The following is a 26132-nucleotide window of genomic DNA, read 5'->3' on the forward strand; positions in this document are numbered from 1 at the left end:
AGTAAAGGCAAGAGGCTCGGGTGGGCGAGGTGCAATAAGAGCTCCAGTCTCTCGTGACGAAGCATGAGGCGTTGGAGCTTGACTCGAAGACGCGAGAGTCTGAGCTTGCCGCGGCCCTCGAGAGCGCAAAGAGTGCCAAGGTCGAAGCCCAAAAGGCCCTCCAAGAGATTGACGCGATGAAGAAAATAGCGGTGGGTAAGGCATTCTATATGCAAAGCAAGCATGTGAGAGTAAATTACCTATTACTTACCCGAATCCGGAGCTCTCCTGGAGCATTCGCAGATTTGCCCCGCAGTGTGTCGGATGCCGCACAGTTTTACCAAACCGAGGAGGGAAGCTCAACGGAGAAGCTGTTCTGGTCTCAGTATATTGGGACCGAACACCCGATGCCTCTGAGCGACCAGCTAAAGCAGCTGGTCGAGCTACACAAGGCGGCCGAACAGGCCATGAAGGACCTTATAGTCCGGCTATGGCCTGGCGACGCCCTTCCGAACAACTACTTCGGCCTGGTGAGGCGGCTTATGGATGCCTGCCCACGGCTGGAAGTCGTCAAGCGGTCCGTCTACATCAAAGGTGCATGCCGGGCTTTCGCCCGTGTGAAGGTGCAATGGGCCAAGCTAGACGCCGTGAAGCTGATCAAGGAAGGACCGCCGCAGGGCAAGGAGCATCGCACCCCCGAAATTTATTATGAGGGTGTCCTGAAGGGTGCCCGTCTTGTAGCGGACGAATGTCCAAAGGATGCAATATTTGAGTAAACTTGCTCGTGTGATCCTGTATGATGAAAACTTGTTTCATATGCGCTATGCAATGCTTGTTTGAATTTAAAATATTACCTTCTGTTTGGTTGTTTATCCAATCTGAGAGATGGCTAGTCCTCGGCTTCTGCCCCCATGCCGCGAGTGCTGGGGTGTTCAGGATAAACCTGAGCACTCTTGTTCCCATTTTTGGGTTCTTCGAGGGAGGTGCTCAGCACAGCGAACAAGGCAACCGGACTAATAATGCTTTATCACTCTCACTTAGCCATAGAATTCTATAATTTTAAATTTCGGCAAAGCCCCTGGTATTCGGAAGGCCGAATTCGAGGCGCGATACACGCCTTTAAGCCGGACAGGACCGGCTCCTCGCTCTAAGCGACGTAAGTCTTTAGGGACTCGAAACCTCGCTGAACAGCGACCAGTCTCTCGCCTTATCATGACAGTCAGTTTTAGCTTTCTCTACTGAGGTGCTTAGCCCAGCAAAACCGGGGCACAATCGCATTAGTTCTCCTAGTGCTACCTTAGCCGATAGAGCGGAACGTAGGCTACCAAAACATAGGAGCCGGGCAAACCCAACATTTGACCAAAGACATGATTCGGAGCTCATGCATATAATGCTATAAGTTCGGGGTGCCGCACTTGTGAAAGTGTTCGGACTTCTCACACCATATTGTGGGGTACTTAAGCCCCTGGTGTATTGGCCGTACCAAAGTGTACGGTTGCAAGGCGTCATTAATGAACACATATATAAAAAAAGAAGAATGCAATAATGGTCTTAATGCTATGCATTGTTTATTCAAAAAGGTGCATTAAAGCAGAATGATACAAATAGTGCGATAAGAAAAAAGTAGGACTATGTCCCTTCCAAGGGCAAGCTGAGGAATAGTATTAAAGCAAATATTTCACTCGTTATGGTAATCCACCTGGGAGTTCTGTGGTGTGACGTAGCTTTCTGCTTCCTTGGTTGCTGCATCATGTGTTCGGCAATCATGCTGCCGGACAGGGTTTCCAGAGATTAAAGTCCTGAAAGAGAAAAATAAAAAAGAGGGAAGCCCCTAGTGCGGTTTAAGCCGCGTATTGGGGCGTGCCGTAGTTGTGCCCCCGTCCCCGCTTGTGCCCATGGTATTTTTAATGCGTAATTATGTACGTGTGGCATGAATTTTGCTGTTTGGCTTGGGCCGGGGTGGGGCGCATTGCTACGCGAGCTCAGATTGTGCCAGGCGGTCTAGTTGCCGATTACTCCGAGCGCGCTTGAAGGTGTCCGGGTCTTGAAACGTCGAACTGGTGGATTGCCATGAGAGGCTGCTTTGTACTTCTGCTGCGAGGGCCGCAGTGTGCTCCTCCTTGCAGAGAGAGCGCTCTGTGTTTCCATTAACTGTGATGACCCCCGAGGTCCTAGCATCTTGAGCTTGAAATATGCATAATGCGGTTCGCCTGAGCAGTGCATGATAGCCACTGCGGAACGAGACTATATCGAAGATTAATTCTTTGCTACGGAAGTTATCTGGCGATCCAAAGACCACTTCCAGTGTAATTGAGCCTGTGCAATGGTCCTCTACACCTGGAATGACGCCTTTAAAGGTCGTTTTTGTGGGTTGGATCCTCGAGTGCTCTATACCCATTTTGCGCACTGTGTCCTGGTAAAGCAGGTTTAGGCTGCTGCCGCCATCCATAAGGACTCGAGTGAGGTGAAATCCGTCGATGATTTGGTCTAGGACCAGTGCGGAGAATCCACCATGATGGATACTAGTGGGGTGGTCCCTGCAATCGAAGGTGATCAGACAGGAGGACCATGGGTTGAACTTTGGGGCGACTGGCTCCAATGCATATACGTCCCTGAGCGCACGCTTCCGCTCCCTCTTGGGGATGTGGGTTGTGTATATCATGTTCACTGTCCGCACTTGTGGGGGGAACCTCTTCTGTCCTCCGATGTTCGGCTGTCGGGGCTCTTCCTCGTTATTGCTATGTGGCCCCTTATCTTTGTTTTCGTCAATTAACTTTCCAGCCTGCTTGAATACCCAACAATCCCTATTGGTGTGGTTGGTTGGCTTGTCGGGGGTGTCGTGTATTTGACACGAGCGATCGAGTATGCGGTCCAAACTGGATGGGCCCGGAGTGCTTCGTTTGAATGGCTTTTTCCACTGACCGGATTTAGAGCCTTCGAATCCGGCATTGACTGCCGTATCTTCAGTATTATCGCTGTTAATGCGGCGCTTATGTTTGTTGCGACATGACCTGCTATTGCCGTCCTTGCTATCAGAAGTACCATGGTTCTTTGATATGTTATTACTGCGAGCCAGCCAGCTGTCTTCTCCCGCACAAAAGCGGGTCATGAGTGTCGTGAGGGCTGCCATAGATTTCGGCTTTTCCTGACCAAGGTGCCGGGCTAGCCACTCGTCACGGATGTTGTTCTTGGAAGCTGCTAGGGCCTCCACATCCGGACAGTCGATGATTTGATTTTTCTTTGTTATGAACCGTGTCCAGAATTGCCTGGCCGATTCCTCTGGCTGCTGAATTATATGGCTTAGGTCATCGGTGTCTGGTGGTTGCACGTAAGTGCCCTGAAAGTTGTCGAGGAATGCGGCTTCCAGATCTTCCCAACAGCCAATGGACTCTGCTGGCAAGCTGTTGAGCCAATGCCGAGCTGGTCCTTTAAGTTTGAGTGGGAGGTATTTGATTGCGTGTAGGTCATCACTGCGAGCCATGTGGATGTGCATGAGGAAATCCTCGATCCATACTGCAGGATCTGTCGTGCCGTTGTATGATTCTATATTTACGGGTTTGAAACACTCTGGGATTTGATGATCCATTACTTCGTCTGTGAAGCATAGGGGGTGTGCGGCGCCTCTGTACTGGGCTATGTCGCGACACAGCTCGAATGAGTCTTGCCCGCTGTGTTCGGCCCGACCGGTCTTACTTTTACTGTATCCGGCGTGACAATTGTTGTCTCGCATAGTGGCACGCCCTCGTGATCCGTAGATCGATCTTGCATGTTTCGCTTTGTCCTCTAATACGCCTCGCAGGTCTGGCGTATTTCCCCATGCCTTTTTATTTGAATGGTGTCGGGGTGCAGGCTAAACTTTCGGCTGGAATGCCTCTCTGTCACGGCCACGAGGTGGCCGATCAGCCGCGTCATATGCTTCTTCCTCCAGTCGAGGTAGCAACCTGCATTTTGGTTAACTCTTGGAGGGGCGTTCGAGTTTATATTCCTCGGCCGCGAGGAATTCAGTCCATCTGTCAGCTAGCAGATCTTGATCAGCTTGAAACTGTTGCTGCTTTTTCTTAAGGATATTTGCCGTGGCTATAAGCCGGCGCTTGAAGCGCGCTTGTTCGATGGGATCCTCTGGCACGACGAATTCGGCATCGTCGAGGCTTGCCTCATCTTCGGAGGAGGGCATGTAATTATCGTCCTCCGCCTCTCCATCTGCCTTTCTCTCTGGAGGGCTGGCCTTTCCATCCTCCTGTCCTAGATCATGCTGGAGGGGATTGTTGCCATCTTCGGCACTATCTGGAGTGTTATTATCTCCTGTGCCGGTATCACCACTTTTGCTTTGGCAGGACTTAGAGCGGCGTCGCTGATGTCGGCGCTTGGGTTGCTTTTTGGAGGGGTCATCCTCTGCTGTCTCGTCGCCATTACCTTCTTTGGGTGTGTCCACCATGTATATATCGTATGATGAGGTGGCTATCCAATGCCCTGTGGGCTGTGGTTCCTCTTTGTCTCCCGCATCATCGTCCATACCGTCGATGTCTTCGGAGTCGAAGTCGAGCATGTTGGTTAAGTCGTCGACAGTGGCTACTAAGTGGGTGGTGGGTGGGCAGCGAATTTCTTCGTCATCCGCATCCCAATCCTGCTGGACATAGTTCGGCCAGGATCCTCCTGACAAGGAGAGAGACCTTAATGAGTTCAGTATGTCGCCAAAGGGCGAGTGCTGAAAAATATCCATGGAGGTAAACTCCATGATCAGCGCCCAATCGGATTCGCTAGGAACGGGCGCAGGTGGTTCGGAGTCCGTGGACGGAGAAGGATCCGGCAGTCTGACAACACGGCTCTCATGCAGGGTAAGGTCGATGTTCGGCTTGATCGCCACTGAGGGTAAGGCCTCCGTGGCGGGGTCTATCCACCCGTCCATGGACGGGTGCAACTGGCTCCGAATTGAGGGTCGGAGCGGCTGCTGGTGCGATCTCCCGGATGCTGTCTGATGGTAGAGCTAAATCGTACTCATCACGACCGCGTGAGGCACAAGGCAGAGGCTCGAATCCGTCGAAGATCAAGTCTCTGCAGATATCGGCCGTGTAGTTTAAGCTTCCAAACCTGACCTGGTGGCCAGGGGCGTAACTTTTGATCTGCTCCAGATGGCCAAGCGAGTTGGCCCGCAGTGCAATGCCGCCGAATACAAAAATCTGTCCGAGGAGAAAAGTCTCACCTTGGACCGCATCGCTAACGATGACCGAAGGAGCCATCAAGCCTAACGGCGACGACACAGAGGAACTCTCAATGAAAGCACCAATGTCGGTGTCAAAACCGGCGGATCTCGGGTAGGGGGTCCCAAACTGTGCGTCTAAGGCGGATGGTAATAGGAGGCAGGGAACACGATGTTTTACCCAGGTTCGGGCCCTCTTGATGGAGGTAAAACCCTACGTCCTCCTTGATTTATTCTTGATGATATGGGTATTACAAGAGCTGATCTACCACAAGATCGGAGAGGCTAAACCCTAGAAGCTAGCCTATGGTATGATTGTATGTTGTCCTACGGACTAAAACCCTCCGGTTTATATAGACACCGGAAAGGGCTAGGGTTACACAAGGTCTATTACAAAGGAGGAGATATACATATCCGTATTGCCTAGCTTGCCTTCCACGCCAAGTAGAGTCCCATCCGAACACGAGACGAAGTCTTCAATCTTGTATCTTCATAGTCTAATAGTCTGGCCAAAGGATATAATCCGGCTGTCCGGAGACGCCCTAATACAGGACTCCCTCAGTTGCAGTCGACCTGCACTTCGTCGTCCTTGCGGACAAGGATGGAGCGTACGTTGTATTTGTGGCGTAGCTCAGAGAAGAGGGCCGCGGTCGACCTGCGCCTCGTCATCCTTGTAGACAAGGGTGGAGCATATGTTGTATTTGTGGTGTAGCTCGGAGAAGAGGGCCGTGGTCGACCTGCACCTCGTCGTCCTTGTGGATTTTATAAACTTAAGCGAGCACTGGACTGCAGCTAAGCCCCCGAGTAGGAGGATCGCCCACCACTCGGTAGGATTTTACAAACATAGGCGAGTATTGGACTGCAGCTAAGCCTCCGAGTGGGAGGATTGCTCACCACTCGGTAGGATTTTAGAAACTTAGGCGAGTGCTGGAATGCAGCTAAGCCCCCGAGTGGGAGGATTGCTCACCACTCGGTAGGATTTTACAAACTTAGGCGAGTACTGGACTGCAGCTAAGCCCGCGAGTGGGAGGATTGCACACCACTCGGTAGGATTTTACACACTTAGGCGAGTACTGGACTGCAGCTAAGCCCCCGAGTGGGAGGATTGCTCACCACTCGGTACGATTTTCTTTCGAGCTTAGGCGAAACTGATTCGTGGCTAAACCTCCCGAGTGAGAGGCTTGCTCATCACTTGTTAGGATTTTCTTTCGAACTTAGGCGAAACGGATTCGCGGCTAAGCCCACCCACTGGGGGATTTCGGAGGTAAGTAAAAACAACAACAATCGTGAGAGAAGACTAAAAAGCTCTTTTCTTTGACGAACAAATTACAAAGGTACTTCTTATTACATTTTATTCAAATGAGTGCTTAAGTGTAAAAGGGGCGAAGCAGCTCCGCGTTCCAAGCCCGTGGCTCGTCCTTCTGATGCTCAACGCTGCAAAGATGGTATGCTCCATTGTGGAGAACATTGGTGATGATGAAGGGACCTTCCCATGCCGGGGCGAGCTTTTGTGGTTTCCGTTGATCCACTCGAAGAACCAGGTCTCCCTCTTGAAAGGTTCGACCCCTCACGTTTCTGGCATGGAATCGACGCAATTCTTCCTGATAAATGGTTGACCGTATCAAGGCCATCTCTCTTTCCTCCTCTAAGAGGTTGACTGAATCTTGCCGGGCCTCCTCTGCTTCCTCTTCAGAGAAGAGCTCGACTCGAGGTGCATTGTGGAGCAGGTCACTTGGCAGAACAGCTTCGGCTCCATAGACCAAAAAGAAAGGAGTTCATCCTGTCGACCGATTGGGAGTTGTCCTCAACCCCCAAAGAACTGACGGAAGTTCATCGACCCAAGCGCCTGCTGCGTGTTTGAGATCACGCATCAGTCGGGGTTTCAATACTTTGAGAATTACGCCATTCGCCCTTTCCCCTTGTCCGTTTGACTGCGGGTGAGCGACTGAAGCATAGTCGACTCATGTGCCTTGAGAAGCGCAGAAAGCTCTAAACTCATCAGAATCAAAGTTCGACCCGTTGTCAGTGATGATGTTGTGTGGAACTCCATATCTGAATGTCAATTCTCTGATAAAACTGACAGCAGTGCTGGCTTCAAGATTCTTGCTAGGTTTAGCTTCGATCCATTTGGTAAACTTGTCGACTGCCACGAGCACGTGAGTGAAGCCGCTCCTACTAGTTCTTAGTGGCCCAACCATATCCAATCCCCAAACAGCAAAGGTCCAGACGAGAGGAATGGTTTTCAGGGCTGACGCTGGCTTGTGAGACATGTCCGAGTAAAACTGGCAGCCTTCACATCTGTCGACTATATCTTTCGCCATTTCATTTGCTCGTGGCCAACAGAATCCGGCTCGGTATGCTTTAGCCACGATGACCCGAGAGGACGCATGGTGACCACAGGTCCCCCAGTGGATGTCGTTGAGGATCATTCGACCTTCTTCTAGCTTTATACATCTCTGACCGACTCCAGTCACGCTTTCCCTGAACAGTTGTCCTCTTATCACAGTAAAGGCCTTGGATCGACGGACGATCTGCCGAGCCTCTTCTTCATCCTCTGGGAGTTCCTTCCTAAGGATGTACGACACTGTCCAATCGGGAGTAATGACCAGAACCTCCATGATTAGGTCGACCACGGCTGGGACCTCGACTTCAGTCGAATCTGTGGCGCTCTTAGGCTGCGGGGGCTCTTCCGTAAATGGATCTTCCTGGACTGTCGGTGTGTGAATCTGTTCCAGAAACACATTGCTGGGAATGGCTTCTCTCTTGGAACCTATCTTTGCCAAGTCATCGGCTGCTTGATTTTTTAGACGGGGTATGTGATGGAGTTCTAACCCCTCAAACTTCTTTTCCAACTTCCTCACCGCATTGCAGTAACTAGTCATGGCTGGGCTTCTAACGTCCCATTCTTTCATCACTTGATTGACCACCAAATCTGAGTCGCCATAGACCATAAGGGACGGACGCCAAGTGAAATGGCCATATGTAACCCATATAGGAGTGCTTCATATTCGGCTTCATTATTGGAGGAGTTGAAGTGAATCTGGAGGATGTATCTGAGCTTGTCTCCTCGGGGGGATACCAGTACCACCCCAGCACCAGAACCATTCAACATTTTGGATCCATCAAAGAACATGGTCCAGTGCTCCGAGTGAACTTGAGTCAGCAGTTGCTGTTCGATCCACTCGGTGAGGAAATCTGCTATTGCTTGGGACTTGTTAGCTTTCTTTGCCTCGAACTTGATATCTAAGGGAAGGAGTTCAATCGCCCATTTTGCCACTCGACCTGTTGCGTCTCTCTTGTGCAGAATCTCCGACAATGGAGCGTCGCTGATGACTGTAACAGAGTGATCAGAGAAATAGTGTGCAACCTTCTTTGTGGTCACGCAAATCCCATAAACAAGTTTCTGATAGTATGGATATCTCTGCTTTGACGGAGTCAGAACTTCAAAAATATAATAAACCGGGCGCTGAACTTTATAAGCTTTTCCCTCATCTTCCCGCTCGACCGTAAGTACTGTACTGACAACTTGTCCAGTGGCTGCTATATAAAGCAGTAAAGGCTCTTTGCTGATTGGGGCAGCAAGGACCGGCTGGGTGGAAAGCAGGGCTTTTAGCTCTGGAAATGCTGCATCAGCTTCAGGAGTCCACTCGAACTTATCTGATTTCTTCATCAGTCGGTAAAGAGGCAGTGCCTTTTCACCGAGGCGAGAAATGAATCGACTTAGGGTGGCCAAACAACTAGTAAGCTTCTGGACATCGTGCACATGCACAGGGTGTTTCATCCGGAGTATAGCACCCACTTTCTCTGGGTTAGCATCGATCCCTCGTTCGGAAACGAGAAAACCGAGTAATTTTCCGCCCGGAACTCCAAACATGCACTTTGATGGATTAAGCTTGATATCATACCTTCTGAGGTTGGCAAAAGTTTCACCAGTGTCAGCAAGTAGGTCGGAACCTTTACGTGACTTGACCACAATATCATCCATGTATGCTTCCACATTCCGACTAATCTGAGTGAGCAGGCACTTCTGAATCATCCGCATGAATGTGGCTCCAGCGTTCTTCAAACCGAATGGCATGGTGACTGATACGTCTCCAACGTATCTATAATTTTTGATTGCTCCATGCTATATTATCTATTGTTTTGGACTATATTGGGCTTTATTTTCCACTTCCATATTATTTTTGGGACTAACCTATTAACCGGAGGCCCAACCCAGAATTGCTGTTTTTTGCCTATTTCAGTGTTTCGAACAAACGGAATATCAAACGGAGTCCAAACGGAATGAAACCTTCGGGAACATGATTTTCTCACTGAACGTGATCTAAGAGACTTGGGCCCTATGCCAAGGCATCAGAGAGGCGGTTACGAGGGTGGGGGGCGCGCCCCCCTGCCTTGTGAGCCCCTTGGAGCTGCACCGACGTACTCCTTCCTCCTATATATACCTACATACCCCCAAACAATCAGAACAGGAGCCAAAAACCTAATTCCACCGCCGCAACTTTCTGTATCCACGAGATCCCATCTTGGGGCCTGTTCCGGAGCTCCACCGGAGAGGGCCGTCATCACGGAGGGCTTCTACATCATCATAGCCTCTCCGATGAAGTGTGAGTAGTTTACCTCAGACCTTCGGGTCCATAGTTATTAGCTAGATGGCTTCTTCTCTCCTTTTGGATCTCAATACAAAGTTCTCCCCCTCTCTTGTGGAGATCTATTCGATGTAATCTTCTTTTTGCGGTGTGTTTGTTGAGACCAATGAATTGTGGGTTTATGATCAAGTCTCTCTATGAATAATATTTGAATCTTCTCTAAATTCTTTTATGTATGATTGGTTATCTTTGCAAGTCTCTTCGAATTATCCATTTGGTTTGGCCAACTAGATTGGTAGTTCTTCCCATGGGAGAAGTGCTTAGCTTTGGGTTCGATCTTGCGGTGTCCTTTCCCAGTGACAGAAGGGGCAGCAAGGCACGTATTGCATCGTTGCCATCGAGAATAACAAGATGGGGTTTATTTCATATTGCATGAATTTATCTCTCTACATCATGTCATCTTGCTTAAGGCGTTACTCTGTTTATAACTTAATACTCTAGATGCATGCTGGATAGCGGTCGATGAGTGGAGTAATAGTAGTAGGTGCAGAATCGTTTCGGTCTACTTGTCACGGACGTGATGCCTATATACATGATCATGCCTAGATATTCTCATAACGATGCTCAGTTTTGTCAATTGCTCAATAGTAATTTGTTCACCCACCGTAGAATAATTATGCTCTTGAGAGAAGCCACTAGTGAAACCTATGGCCCCCGGGTCTATTCTCATCATATCAATCTCCATCACTTTAATCTTGCTTTGCTTTTTTACTTTGCCTTTTACTTTTCACTTTGCATCTATATACCAAAAATACCAAAAAAATTATATCTATCAGATCTCACTCTCATAAGTGACCGTGAAGGGATTGACAACCCCTAATCGCGTTGGTTGCGGGTAGCTATCATTTTGTGCAGGTACGAGGGACTTGAGTGTGGCCTCCTACTGGATTGATACCTTGCTTATCAAAAACTGAGGGAAATACTTACGCTACTCTGCTGCATCATCCCTTCCTCTTCGGGGAAATCCAACGCAAGCTCAAGAGGTAGCAAGAAGGATTTCTGGTGCCGTTGCCGGGGAGTCTACGCAAAAGTCAACATACCAAGTACCCATCACAATCCCTATCTCTCGCATTACATTATTTCCATTTGCCTCTCGTTTTCCTCTCCCCCACTTCACCCTTGCCGTTTTATTCGCCCTCTCTATCTCTATCCTCCCTCTCTTTTCCGCTTGCCTTTTTGTTTGCTCGTGTGTTGGATTGCTTGTTTGTCGCGATGGCTCAAGATACTACCAAATTGTGTGACTTCACCAATACCAATAATAAAGATTTCCTTAGCACTCTGATTGCTCCTCTTGCCAATACTGAATCTTGTGAAATCAATACTGCTTTGTTGAATCTTGTTATGAAAGATCAATTCGCCGGCCTTCCTAGTGAAGATGTTGCTACTCATCTGAATAGCTTTGTTGATTTATGTGATATGCAAAAGAAAAAAGATGTCGATAATGATGTCGTTAAATTGAAGCTATTTCCTTTTTTGCTTAGAGATCGTGTTAAAGCCTGGTTTTCGTCTTTGCCTAAAAATAGTATTGATTCTTGGAACAAGTGCAAAGATGCTTTTATCTCTAAGTATTTCCCTCCCGCTAAGATCATCTCTCTTAGAAACGATATTATGAACTTTAAGCAACTTGATCATGAACATGTTGCACAAGCTTGGGAGAGAATGAAATTAATGATACGTAATTGCCCTACTCATGGTTTGAATTTGTGGATGATTATACAAAAAATTTATGCCCGATTGAATTTTGCTTCTTGAAATCTTTTAGATTCGGCCGCGGGAGGCACTTTTATGGAAATCACTTTAGGAGATGCTACTAAACTCCTAGATAATATTATGGTTAATTATTCTCATGGCATACTGAAAGATCTTCTAATAAAAAAGTGCATGCGATAGAAGAAATCAATGTTTTGAGTGGAAAGATGGATGAACTTATGAAATTATTTGCTCCTAAGAGTGTTTCTTCTGATCCTAATGATATGCCTTTGTCTACTTTGATTGAGAATAACAATGAATCTATGGATGTGAATTTTGTTGGTAGGAATAATTTTGGTAACAACGCTTATAGAGGGAATTTTAATCCTAGGCCATATCCTAGTAATCCTTCTAATAATTATGGGAATTCCTATAACAACTCTTATGGAAATTATAATAAGATGCCCTCTGAATTTGAGAATAGTGTTAAAGAGTTTATGAATTCACAAAAGAATTATAGTGCTTTGCTTGAAGAGAAATTGCTTAAAGTTGATGACTTGGCTAGGAACGTTGATAGAATTTCTCTTGAGGTTGATTCTTTAAAGCTTAGATCTATTCCTCCTAGGCATGATATCAATGGGTCTCTCAAAGCCATGAGAATTTCCATTGATGAGTGCAAGGAAAGAACCGCTAGGATGCGTGCTTCCAAAGATGCCTTTATTAAAGCGTGTTCTTCCAATTCCTATGAAAATCATGATGAAGATCTAAAAGTTATTGATGTGTCTCCTATTAAATCCTTGTTTTGCAATATGAATCTTGATGAAACTGAATATGATCTTCCTTTACCTAGAAGACGTTCTAAAAATTTGGAGTATTTAGATCTTTATGATGAAATTGATGAAAGTGGGATTGAAAGAAATAAAAATCTAGATGTTGCTAAACCCACTATATTGGATTTCAAGGAATTTAATTATGAAAGTTTCTCTTTAATTGATTGTATTTCCTTGTTGCAATCTGTGCTAAATTCTCCACATGCTTATAGTCAAAAGAAAGCCTTCACCGAACATATTGTTGATGCCTTGATGCAATCTTATGAAGAAAAACTTGAGTTGAAAGTTTCTATCCCTAGAAAACTCTATGATGAGTGGGAACCAACTATTAAAATTAAAATTAAAGATCATGAGTTTTATGCTTTTGTGATTTGGGTGCTAGTGTCTCTACTATTCCCAAGACTTTGTGTGATTTGCTACATTTCCGTAATTTTGATGATTGCTCTCTAAACTTGCATCTAGCGGATTCAACTATTAAGAAACCTATGGGAAGGATTAATGATGTTCTTATTGTTGCAAATAGGAATTATGTGCCCGTAGATTTCATTTTTCTTGATATAGATTGCAATCCTTCTTGCCCTATTATTCTTGGTAGACCTTTCCTTAGAACGGTTGGTGCGATTATTGATATAAAGGAAGGGAATATTAGATTTCAATTTCCATTAAAAAAGGGCATGGAACACTTTCCAAGAAATAAAATAAAATTTCCATATGAAACTATAATGAGAGCCACTTATGGATTGCATACCAAAGATGGCAATACCTAGATCTATCTTCGCTTTTATGCCTAGCTAGGGGCGCTAAACGATAGTGCTTGTTGGGAGGCAACCCAATTTTATTTTTATTCCTTGCTTTTTGATCCTGCTTAGTAATAAATAAATTATTTAGCCTCTATTTTGGTTGTGTTTTTTGTGTTTAATTAGTGTTTGTGCCAAGTAGAACCGTTGGGAAGACTTGGGGAAAGTCTTGTTGAACTTGCTGTAAAAAACAGAAACTTTAGCGCTCACGAGAACTGCTGTCATTTTTATTTGAAGAGTGCTATTTAGTTAATTATTTTTGCAGAGGATTAATAGATAAATTCCTCACGTCCAGAAATTTATTTTAGAATTGTTTGGGTTCCAGATCTTGCGCTAGCTACAGATTACTACAGACTGTTCTGTTTTTGACAGATTCTGTTTTTCGTGTGTTGATTGCTTATTTTGATGAATCTATGTTTAGTAAAATAGTTTATAATCCATAGAGAAGTTGGAATACAGTAGGTTTCACACCAATATAAATAAAGAATGAGTTCATTACATTACCTTGAAGTAGTCTTTCTTTTTCTTTCGCTAACGGAGCTCACGAGTTTTCTACTTTAAGTTTTGTGTTGTGAAGTTTTCAAGTTTTGGGTGAATTCTTTTGATGGATTATGGAACAAGGAGTGGAAAGAGCCTAATCTTGGGGATTCCCATGGCACCCCCAAGATAATCCAAGGACACCAAAAAGTCAAAGCTTGGGGATGCCCCGGAAGGCATCCCCTCTTTCGTCCACTTCCATCGGTAATCTACTTGGAGCTATATTTTTATTCACCAACATGATATGTGTTTCGCTTGGAGCGTATTGTATTATTTGTGTCTTTGTGTTTTAGTATGTCACAATCATCCTTGCTGTACACACCTTTTGAGAGAGCCATACATGAATTAAAATTTGATAGAATACTCTATGTGCTTCACTTATATCTTTTGAGCATTATAATTTTGCTCTATGTGCTTCACTTATATCTTTCTGAGCTATGTAGTTTTGCTCTATGTGCTTCACTTGTATCTTTTGAGCGTTATAATTTTGCTCTATGTGCTTCACTTAGATCTTTTAGAGCACGGTGGTGGATTTGTTTTAAAGAAACTATTGATCTCTCATGCTTCACTTAAATTATTTTGAGAGTCTCTTAATAGCATGGTAATTTTCTTAATAATATGCTTGGTATTCAAGATTTGTGAAATTTTCTTTTGAGTGTGTTGAATACTAAGAAAAGATTGAAACATGATAATTGTTTTGGGATATGGAGGTGATAATATTGAAGTCATGCTAGTTGAGTAGTTGTGAATTTAAAGAATACTTGTGTTAAATTTTGTGATTCACGTAGCATGCACGTATGGTGAACCGTTATTTGATGAAGTCGGAGCCTGATTTATTTATTGATTGTCTTCCTTATGAGTGGCGGTCGGGGACGAGCGATGGTCTTTTCCTACCAATCTATCCCCCTAGGAGCATGCGCGCAATACTTTGCTTCGATAACTTCTAGATTTTTGCAATAAGTATATGAGTTCTTTATCACTACTGTTGAGTCCATGGATTATACGCACTCTCACCCTTCCACCTTTGCTAGCCTCTCTAATACCGCGCACCTTTCGCCGGTATCATACACCTACCATATACCTTCCTCAAAACAGCCACCATACCTACCTATCATGGCATTTCCATAGCCATTTCGAGATATATTGCCATGCAACTTTCCACCGTTCCGTTTATTATGACACACTGCATCATTGTCATATTGCATATCCCGGTACACCACCAAAGGCATTCATATAGAGTCATATTTTGTTCTAAGTATCGAGTTGTAATTGTTGAGTTGTAAGAAAAATAAAAGTGCGATGATCATCATTATTAGAGCATTGTCCCAGTGAGGAAAGGATGATGGTGACTATGATTCCCCCACAAGTCAGGATGAGACTCCAGACGAAAAATAAATAAAAGAGGCCCAAGAAGCCCAAATAAAAGAGAAAGAAAAAAGGCCATAAAAAAGGGAAAAGGCCCAAATAAAAAAATGAGAGAAAAAGAGAGAAGGGACAATGTTACTATCATTTTACCACACTTGTGCTTCAAAGTAGCACCATGATCTTAATAGTAGAGAGTCTCTCATGTTATCACTTGAATTTTACACTATAGAACTTGGCTTCTATATTCTAATGATGGGCTTCCTCAAATTTCCCTAGGTCTTTGTGATCAAGCAAGTTGGATGCACACCCACTTAGTTTCTTTTTGAGCTTTCATATACTTATAGCTCTAGTGCATCCGTTGCATGGCAATCCCTACTCACTCACATTGATATCTATTGATGGGCATCTCCATAGCCCGTTGATACGCCTAGTTGATGTGAGACTATCTTCTCCTTTTTGTCTTCTCCACAACCACCATTCTATTCCACCTATAGTACTATATCCATGGCTCACGCTCATGTATTGCGTGAAGATGAAAAAGTTTTGAAAAAGTTAGAGTATGAAACAATTGCTTGGCTTGTCATCGGGGTTGTGCATGATTTAAATACTTTGTGTGGTGAAGATAGAGCATAGCCAGACTATATGATTTTGTAGGGATAACTTTCTTTGGCCATGATATTTTGAGAAGACATAATTGCTTTGTTAGTATGCTTGAAGTATTATTATTTTTATGTCAATATAAACTTTTGTCTTGAATCTTTCGAATCTGAATATTCATATCACAATTAAGAATATTTGCATTGAAATTATGCCAAGTAGCACTCCGCATCCAAAATTCTCTTTTCATCATTTACCTACTCGAGGACGAGAAGAAATTAAGCTTGGGGATGCCTGATACGTCTCCAACGTATCTATAATTTTTGATTGCTCCATGCTATATTATCTACTATTTTGGACTATATTGGGCTTTATTTTCCACTTCTATATTATTGTTGGGACTAACCTATTAACTGGAGGCCCAACCCAGAATTGCTGTTTTTTTACCTATTTCTGTGTTTCGAAGAAACGGAATATCAAATGGAATCCAAACGGAATGAAACCTTCGGGAAAGTGATTTTCTCACCGAACGTGATCCAGGAGGCTTGGACCCTATACCAAGGCATCAGAGAGGCGGTCACGAGGGTGGGGGCGCCCCCCTAGGGCGCGCCCCTGCCTCCTGGTCCCCTCGAAGCTCCACCGACGTACTCCTTCCTCCTATATATACCTACGTACCCCCAAACAATCAGAACAAGAGCCAAAAACCTAATTCCACCGGCGCAACTTTCTGTATCCACGAGATCCCATCTTGGGGCCTGTTCCGGAGCTCCGCCGGAGAGGGCCGTCATCACGGAGGGATTCTACATCATCATAGCCTCTCTGATGAAGTGTGAGTAGTTTACCTCACACCTTCGGGTCCATAGTTATTAGCTAGATGGCTTATTCTCTCTTTTTGGATCTCAATACAAAGTTCTCCCCCTCTCTTGTTGAGATCTATTCGATGTAATCTTCTTTTTGCGGTGTGTTTGTTGAGACCGATGAATTGTGGGTTTATGATCAAGTCTATCTATGAATAATATTTGAATCTTCTCTGAATTCTTTTATGTATGATTGGTTATCATTGCAAGGCTCTTCGAATTATCCGTTTGGTTTGGCCAACTAGATTGATAGTTCTTGCCATGGGAGAAGTGCTTAGCTTTGGGTTCGATCTTGCGGTGTCCTTTCCCAGTGACAGAAGGGGCAGCAAGGCATGTATTGCATCGTTGCCATCGAGGATAACAAGATGGGGTTTATTTCACATTGCATGAATTTATTTCTCTACATCATGTCATCTTGCTTAAGGTGTTACTCTGTTTTTAACTTAGAACTCTAGATGCATGCTGGATAGCGGTCGATGAGTGGAGTAATAGTAGTACATGGAGAATCGTTTCGGTCTACTTGTCACGGACGTGATGCCTATATACATGATCATGCCTAGATATTCTCATAACTATGCTCAATTCTGTCAATTGCTCAACAGTAATTTGTTCACCCACTGTAGAATACTTATGCTCTTGAGAGAAGCCACTAGTGAAACCTATGGCCCCCGGGTCTATTCTCATCATATCAATCTCCAACACTTTAATCTTGCTTTGATTTTTACTTTGCCTTTTACTTTTCACTTTGCATCTCTATACCAAAAATACCAGAAATATTATATCTATCAGATCTCACTCTCGTAAGTGACCGTGATGGGATTGAAAACCCCTAATCGTGCTGGTTGCGAGTAGCTATCATTTTGTGCAGGTACGAGGGACTTGAGCGTGGCCTCCTACTGCATTGATACCTTGGTTCTCAAAAACTAAGGGAAATACTTACGCTACTCTGCTGCATCATCCCTTCCTCTTCGGGGAAATCCAACGCAAGCTCAAGAGGTAGCAGTGACATAACAGAAGCACCCAAATGGGGTGATGAAAGCTGTTTTTATTTCGTCGAGTCCGTACAGACGGATCTGGTGGTACCCGGAGTAGGCGTCCAAAAAGGACAAACGCTCGCACCCGACAGTCGAGTCGACTATCTGGTGGATGCGAGGGAGAGGAAAGTGATCTTTCGGGCAGGCCCGATTGATATGTTTGAAGTCAATGCACATGCGAAGTGAGTCGTCCTTCTTTGGGACCATTACAAAATTAGCTAACCACTCGGAGTGGTAAATCTCAGCTGACAAAAGCCGAGCCACCTCTTCACCGATTGCCTTCCTCTTGTGTACGGCGGACCATCGAAGATGTTCTTTGACTGTATTCACTTTTGGGTCGACTCGCAAACGATCCTCAGCCAGTCCCCTGGGAACACCTGGCATGTCTGAAGGTTTCCATGCAAAGATGTCCCAGTTCTCACGGAGGAACTGGGTGAGCGCTTCTTCCTATTTGAAATCGAGTGTTGTTGAAATGTGAGTCGGAGCAGCATTGGGATCCGTCGGGTGAATGTGAATCGACTTTATTTTGCCAGACGACTTCAATGCTGAGTCCGTGGCGGGTTTCTTGGCTCGCAACAAATCACTCGGATCTGCATTTTTTTATATTCTTGCAATTCTGCTACGGCCATCTGTGCATCGGCAATCTTTGAGCCCTTCTAGAAGCACTCTTCCACCTTCTTCCGACTAACAGTGATAGTGATCACCCCTTTGGGACCAGGCATCTTCAATTTGAGGTACACGTAACATGGTCGAGCCATAAAACGTGCATAAGCTGGCCTGCCCAGAATAGCATGATAGGCACTCTGGAAATCCACAACTTCAAATGTCAACTTTTCTTTGCAGTAATTCTTGGAATCACCAAAAACCACGTCGAGAGCAATCTGGCCGAGTGATGCAGCCTTCTTGCCAGGAATGACCCCATGGAAACTCATATTACTTTCACTGAGTCTGGACATCGGAATGCCCATTCCTTTCAACGTCTCTGCATATAGTATGTTCAGGTCACTGCCACCATCCATCAGAACCTTAGTCAGTCGGGTGCCTTCGACTACTGGGTCAACCACTAATGCTTGCCTCCCAGGGGTGGCCATGTGCGCTAGGTGATCGGACTGGTCGAATGTAATGGCAGTTTGGGACCACTTCAAATAACTGGGTGTCACCGGAGCGACCATGTTCACTTCTCTGTTGATGAATTTCAATCGAATTTTACTCTCAACGTCAGCGAAAATCATCAGAGTGGAATTCACATGGGGATAACCATCATCATCCTCTTCCTCATCCTCAACCTTGTCTGCTTCTTTCTCCTTTTCCTTGGGTTGTTTCTCTCGGAATTGTTGGATTAGGAGTCGACACTGCCGAGTGGTATGCTTCAGGTAAATGAAATTACCCTCTTCATATTTTTTGGTGTGGATGTGGCATGGCAAATCCAGCACATTTCCATCTTGATCTTTTACTTTCTTGGGGTTCCACAGCCCTTTGGGCTTCCCCTTGAACTTTCCTTGAGTCACGGCTAAGGCTTCACCAGGAGCGGCTGGCTCGGCTTTGCGCTTCTGCTTCCGACTGGAGTTTCCTCCTCCGGTTTCATGGGCGACTGCTTTGTGCTTGCCACTTTGGAGTCGGTCTTCTTCTTCACCATTGGCATGTCTGGTGGCAATTTCCATCATCCGAGTCAGAGTCATATCTCCTGTCTGACCGAATTTCAGATTCAACTCCCGATACTTCACGCCTTATTTAAAGGCACAAATTTCCTGATGATCAGACACATTTTCCACCGTGTGATGCAATGTGATCCATCTCTGGATATAATCCCTCATAGTCACATTCGGTTTCTGAACACAACACTGTAATTCTGTCAACCCTGCCGGCCGTTTGCAAGTACCTTCAAATGTTCTGACAAATACTCGGGAAAGCTCTTCCCAAGTGTAAATACTACTAGGTGCTAACTGATTCAGCCATGCTCTAGCCGAGCCCTCCAGCATCAGAGGAAGGTGTTTCATGGCCACTTCATCATTGCCGCCACCAATCTGTACAACCACTCAGTAGTCTTCAAGCCAAGTATCAGGCTTGGACTCACTAGTGAACTTACTGACTCCAGTCGCCAACCTAAAGCTGGGGGGAATCACTGCAGCCCTGATGGCTCTACTGAAGAACTCCGGACCTGAGACATGCACCCTGCTGCTGGTTGGTAGATCTCTATCATGACCCTCTCGGTGAGCTCTGTTTCTGTCGACCAATCCCTGAACGAGAATAGATCTCGCATCAAAGCCCGGCTCTCTGGGGTCGACTGGAATCCCTCGCCCCATACTGTGAGGGCGCCTGCCATCATGTTGCCGAGGCGCGTATGACCCACTCCTTGGGGAAGGCGTGGGCACTCGACGACGATCATCGCGATCGACTCGGTGATCATACTGCTAACGGTTTCTGTACTGATTCCTTGATCCCCACGTCCCTCACGCCTCGGGTGCGATCTTGGGCTGTGAGCCGACTAAACTGTGTCGGCAACCACGGATCTGCTATGGATCTTATTCCGCGACTGAGATACTGATGTATTCTGCTCTCCCGCCGCACGGAGCAAGGCCCGGATCTGCACTAAACCTCAACCAGCTTCTGACTGGGAAGGTTGGATCGACTCCGCTATCCGGGCTGCAGTTGCGAGATTCTGGATCGGAGTTCGGTATACCTGAGTCGGAGGCGGAAAAAGGTGACGTCGACTGGATTCGGGGGCATACTGTCGAGCACGCTCGTCGAGTGCGCGCTGGAGATTCTCTAGTTGAGTGCACTCAGCCAAGTTGGCCAGGCGCGCCTCCTCCAAGGCCTGGGCCTCAGGGGTTTCTCCAACGATAGGAGTGTGAAGTGCATCCATGTTCCGGCGGCGAAGTTCTTCTCTCCGCTGCGAAGAGAGGGGTTCGGGGCGGTACTCTTCATGAATACGCTACAGATCGCCGCCCCCATTGCCTTCGTCTTCACGGGTGAAGCCAGGATGACTGCGTGGTCCATTGACCATCAAAACTTCCGCCGCTGGGTCGCTGCTGACGCACTCGGATGCCGTCTCTACGAAGCCAGTCGACAGATAAAAAAAAAAGTAGATGGTTTCGTCGGGCTCGATTGCCGCGACTTGGGGGGTGGTCGACTGGCGAGCCACCGCATGCTTCACCCACCGCTGAAGCCTTGATCGACCAAAACGTTTGCTCCGGTGGGCCGCAGGGAGGGGGAAGCCATAGGAGCCGACCGATATTGGGTCGACGACTGCCGCAGGAGGACGCCGCGGACGCACGCGCGAAAGTGCGTTGCCCCGCGGACGGGGAGTGCGTCGACGTCGAGTGGAGCCTCCTGAAGCCAAGCAGAGTCATCGGCAACAAACATGAGCACGCCGAGACGGATCTCGCGACCCTCAGCCAAACCTCCACTTGAAACCATGATTACTGGGATTGGAAAAATTGCAACTTCTCCAAAAAGTCGCTAAGACACCTGCCCAATGGTGGGCGCCAACTGTCGTGGTTCTAAGTCTGACAGTAGAATGGGGGGTAGGAATGTAGAGGCAAGATCCTAGCTATGGAGGAGTTGTACACACGATTTTTATGAGTTCAGGCCCTTCTCAGAGGAAGTAACAGCCCTACGTCTCGGAGCCCGGAGGTGGTCGACTGGATTATACGCATGTGAGTTACAGGGGGTGCGAACCCTTGTCCCTGAGGAGGGGGGTGGCTTATATAGAGTTCGCCAGACCCCTCCCGTCCTCAGTTACAAAGGGTTTAAGGTTCATAAAGGTAGAGACGTTACTGGTAACGCCAGTAATAAAAGTACATAAATGACCATTAAAGCTATGACTTAAATCCCGACCGTTACAGACTGAGCGGCTCTTGATCTTCTGGTAGTCGAGTGGTTGTACGTACGGTCGAGTGTCTTCAAGACTGTCAAGTGGAACATGGCTTTATGGTCGAGTGGACGATGATTTTTCTTCGACTGCTTCTGGTTCTTTAAGGGATGTCCTTGGGGAGGGTATCTGATCAGATCCATGACCCTACCCTAGGTACATAGCTTCATCACCAGCCACCTGTGTGCAAAGCACGTCGGTAGAACCAGTCTCGCGTAACCGTACGCGTAATGTCGGTCCAGGCCACTTCGTCCAACAATACCGCCGAACGAAAGTATGACATGCTGGTAAGCAGTATGACTTATATAGCCCACATCTCACTTGTGTTCTACTCGTGCATATAACATCTACGGATAAACCTAGCTCTGATACCACTGTTGGGAACGTAGTAATTTCAAAAATTTCCTACGCACACGCAAGATCATGGTGATGCATAGCAACGAGAGGGGAGAGTGTGTCCACGTACCCTCGTAGACCGAAAGCGGAAGCGTTAGCACAACGCGGTTGATGTAGTCGTATGTCTTCATGATTCGACCGATCAAGCTCCGAACGCATGGCATCTCCGAGTTCTGCACACGTTCAAATCGATGACGTCCCTTGAACTCCGATCCAGCTGAGCTTTGAGGGAGAGTTCCAATAGCACGACGGTGTGGTGACGATGATAATGTTCTACCGACGCAGGGCTTCGCCTAAGCACCGCTATGATATGACCGAGGTGGATTATGGTGGAGGGGGGCACCGCACATGGCTAAAAGATCTAAGAGATCAATTGTTGTGCCTATGGGGTGCCCCTTGGCCACGTATATAAAGGAGTGTAGGAGGGGGAGAGGGCCGGCCCCTATGGCGCACCCTGGAGGAGTCCTACTCCCACCGGGAGTAGGATTCCTCCCCTTCCAAGTAGTAGGAGTAGGAGACAAGGAAGGGGAAGAGGGAAAAGAAGGAAGGAAGGGGCGCTGCCCCTCTCCCTAGTCCAATTCGGACTAGTCATTGGGGGGGGGGGCTGTCTCTCTCTCTTCCCTAAAGCCCATATACTTATTCCCCCGTATTCCCATCACTCCCCGGTACTCCGGAAAATACCCGAACCACTCGGAACATTTTCGATGTCCGAATATAGTCGTCCAATATATCGATCTTTACGTCTCGACCATTTTGAGACTCCTCGTCATGTCCCCGATCTCATCCGGGACTCCGAACTACCTTCGGTACATCAAAACACATAAACTCATAATATAACCGTCATTGAACTTTAAGCGTGCAGACCCTATGGGTTCGAGAACTATGTAGACATGACCGAGACACGTCTCCTGTCAATAACCAATAGCGGAACCTGGATGCTCATATTGGCTCCTACATATTCTACGAAGATCTTTATCAGTCAAACCGCATAACAACATACGTTGTTCCCTTTGTCATCGGTATGTTACTTGCCCGAGATTCGATCGTCGATATCTCAATACCTAGTTCAATATCGTTACCGGCAAGTCTCTTTACTCGTTGCGTAATACATCATCCCGTAACTAAATCATTAGTTGCAATGCTTGCAAGGCTTAAGTGATGTGTATTCCCGAGTGGGCCCAGAGATACCTCTCCGACAATCGGAGTGACAAATCCTAATCTCGAAATACGCCAACCCAACAAGTACCTTCGGAGACACCTGTAGAGCACCTTTATAATCACCCAATTACGTTGTGACGTTTGGTAGGACACAAAGTGTTCCTCCGGTAAACGGGAGTTGCATAATCTCATAGTCATAGAAACATTATAAGTCATGAAGAAAGCAATAGCAACAAACTAAACAATCAAGTGCTATGCTAACGGAATGGGTCAAGTCAATCACATCATTCTCCTAATGATGTGATCCCATTAATCAAATGACAACTCTTTGTCTATGGCTAGGAAACATAACCATCTTTAATCAACGAGCTAGTCAAGTAGAGGCATACTAATGATACTCTGTTTGTCTATGTATTCACACATGTATCATGTTTCCGGTTAATACAATCCAAGCATGAAGAATAAACATTTATCATGATATAAGGAAATAAATAATAACTTTATTATTGCCTCTAGGGCATATTTCCTTCAGTCTCCCACTTGCATTAGAGTCAATAATCTAGTTCACATCTTTATCTGATTAGTTCACATCTCCATGTGACTAATACCCAAAGGGTTTACTAGAGTCTATAATCTAGTTCACATCACTATGTGATTAACACCCAAAGAGTGATCATGTTTTGCTTGTGAGAGAAGTTTAGTCTACGGGTCTGCAACATTCAGATCCGTATGTATTTCAAAAATTTCTATGTCTACAATGCTCTGCACGGAGCTACTCTAGCTAATTGCTCCCACTTTCAATATGTATCCAGATTGAGACTTAGAGTCATCTAGATTGATGTAAAAAGCTTGCATCGACATAACTCTTTACGACGAACTCTTTTATCACCTCCATAACCGAGAAATATTTCCTTAGTCCTCTAAGGATAATTTTGACCACTATCCAGTGATCTACTCCTAGATCACTATTGTACTCCCTTGCCAGAAAGATGCTAAGGTATACAATAGGACTGGTAAATCGCATAGCATACTTTATAGAAACTATGGCTGAGGCATAGGGAATGATTTTCATTCTCTTTCTATCTTCTGCCGTGGTCAAGCTTTGAGTCTTACTCAATTTCACACCTTGTAACACAGGTAAGAACTCTTTCTTTGACTGTTCCATTTTGAACTACTTCAAAATCTTGTCAATGTATGTACTCATTGAAAAAACTTATCAAGCGTCTTGATCTATCTCTATAGATCTTGATGCTCAATATATAAGTAGCTTTACCGAGGTATTTATTTGAAAAACTCCTTTCAAATACTCCTTTATGCTTTCCAGCAAATTCTACATATTTCTGGTCAACAATATGTCATTCACATATATTTATCAGAAATGCTATAGTGCTCCCACTCACTTTCTTGTAAATACAGGCTTCACCACAAGTCTGTATAAAACTATATGCTTTGATCAACTCATCAAAGTGTATATTCCAACTCTGAGATGCTTGCACCAGTCCATAGATGATGTACACTTGTTTGGGCCAGTGAGGTGTCGTTGAATATGGGCTGAGTGGTAACGCAATGCCAAATAGGTCAATTATGACTCTCAGGCCGGGCTCTCAAAAGATCCTAAAAAAAGGCCGGGCTCTCAAAAAAAGAATAGGGACTCTTAGGCCGACATGTGGGCGCCACCGGTGTTTTCATGCGCTTCCGCGCCGAGAGCATATTGGCACGTGTTCAAAATTCATGCTACCTTTTCATCCCCAATCTACCGCCCCTCCCCCACCTCTGGAGTCTCGATTCCTACTCCAGTTCCCCCAAATCCCCCTCATGTACTCCCTGTACTCAAGCGCACTATCATGTCGCCGACCAACGTGGATCTCCGACCGGAGATCCTGAGGTCCTTCCTGCCTTCCGGCGTTGCGTGCTGTCACTCAACAGTGGCATGGCGGCACTTGACGACCAGTTTGCCAGCAAAGTGCTGATGGTAACCATCAACGGCAACCGGCCTCCCGTCTCGCCGGACGACCTTGTCAAAGCTCTTGGCATTGCGCATGACATCCAAATAAGTGACTTGCTCGTCGAAGTCTGTCCGCCATGGGCTGATTTCTTTGTTAGGTTCCGGACAACTTTCGACTGCAGTCGTGTGTTCAAATCTCCCCGACGTTTGTTCTGCGATGGCGTGCTAGTGAGCTTTGATCGGTGGCACCCAGGATGGGGCTCGGTGCCCTCCGAGCTTGAGTTTTTAACAAATCTCACCTTCCACGGCATCCCTCGACGTGCTTGGAACAATGAGTTCATGAATGAGCTTATCAACGACCTTGGAAGTGAGCTCGTAAGTATGTTTGTTCCTCCAGACAGCTGGGCTCTGACGGTTATGGCATGGATGAAGAAGCCTTCCACCATACCGAAGGTGATTGGTGTTGAGATACCGGTGCAGGAGTGGGGGTTGTACTATTCGTCGCCACCAAGGCTGCTGCATACCACGTTATGGATGTACCTATATTGAGTGTTCGTGCATGTCGAAGAAGTGGTCAATCCATCAGTCGAAGTCCTGCCGCCGCCACTGGTGCCCGGGTCCATCGACGACGTCCATTACAAGAGTCAACGTCATACTTTCCCCGTGTTGCTCGGAATGATGGATGGTGTCAGTGTACAAAAGTAGGGTCACTCCTTTGTACCCCTTTACTTATGCACAGGCAGTCAGAGCCGCGCGTCGCGGCCACACTAAGTAGGGCAGAGGAGGGCAGACGGAGAGGAGCTAAAGCACAAGATAGCCAAGGTAACGCCAAGACCAAGAACACAAAGGACAGAAGGGTGAAGCAGGCTCCCCCGGCAAGACCCTTGCCTGGGCAGCCTCGACAGCCCCGACAAGAGCCTTGTCGGGGCGGCACGCCCAACGCCAACAGAGTGAGCCACCCTTGAGCCCACGGGTTCCAACCCAACCAACTACATTGGAACTAGGGCTCAGGAGGCACCTCCGTGGTGGCATGCAGATCTTTGTCAAGACCATAGATGTATGAGATCAGACGAGAACCAGAAGACGGCGACCCTCGGCGGGATCCTTGTCGAGGAGATCCACGAGACCCCCGGCAAGCGCCTTGCCGGGGACGGCTGCAACGCCATGGCAAGACCCTTGCCGGGCCCCCGACAAGGCCCTTGCCGAGGGCCTTGTGGGGTCACAGCCAGAC

This window comes from Triticum dicoccoides, chromosome 2A (genome assembly GCF_002162155.2).
Source record: "Triticum dicoccoides isolate Atlit2015 ecotype Zavitan chromosome 2A, WEW_v2.0, whole genome shotgun sequence".
In the NCBI taxonomy this organism is placed as follows: domain Eukaryota; kingdom Viridiplantae; phylum Streptophyta; class Magnoliopsida; order Poales; family Poaceae; genus Triticum; species Triticum dicoccoides.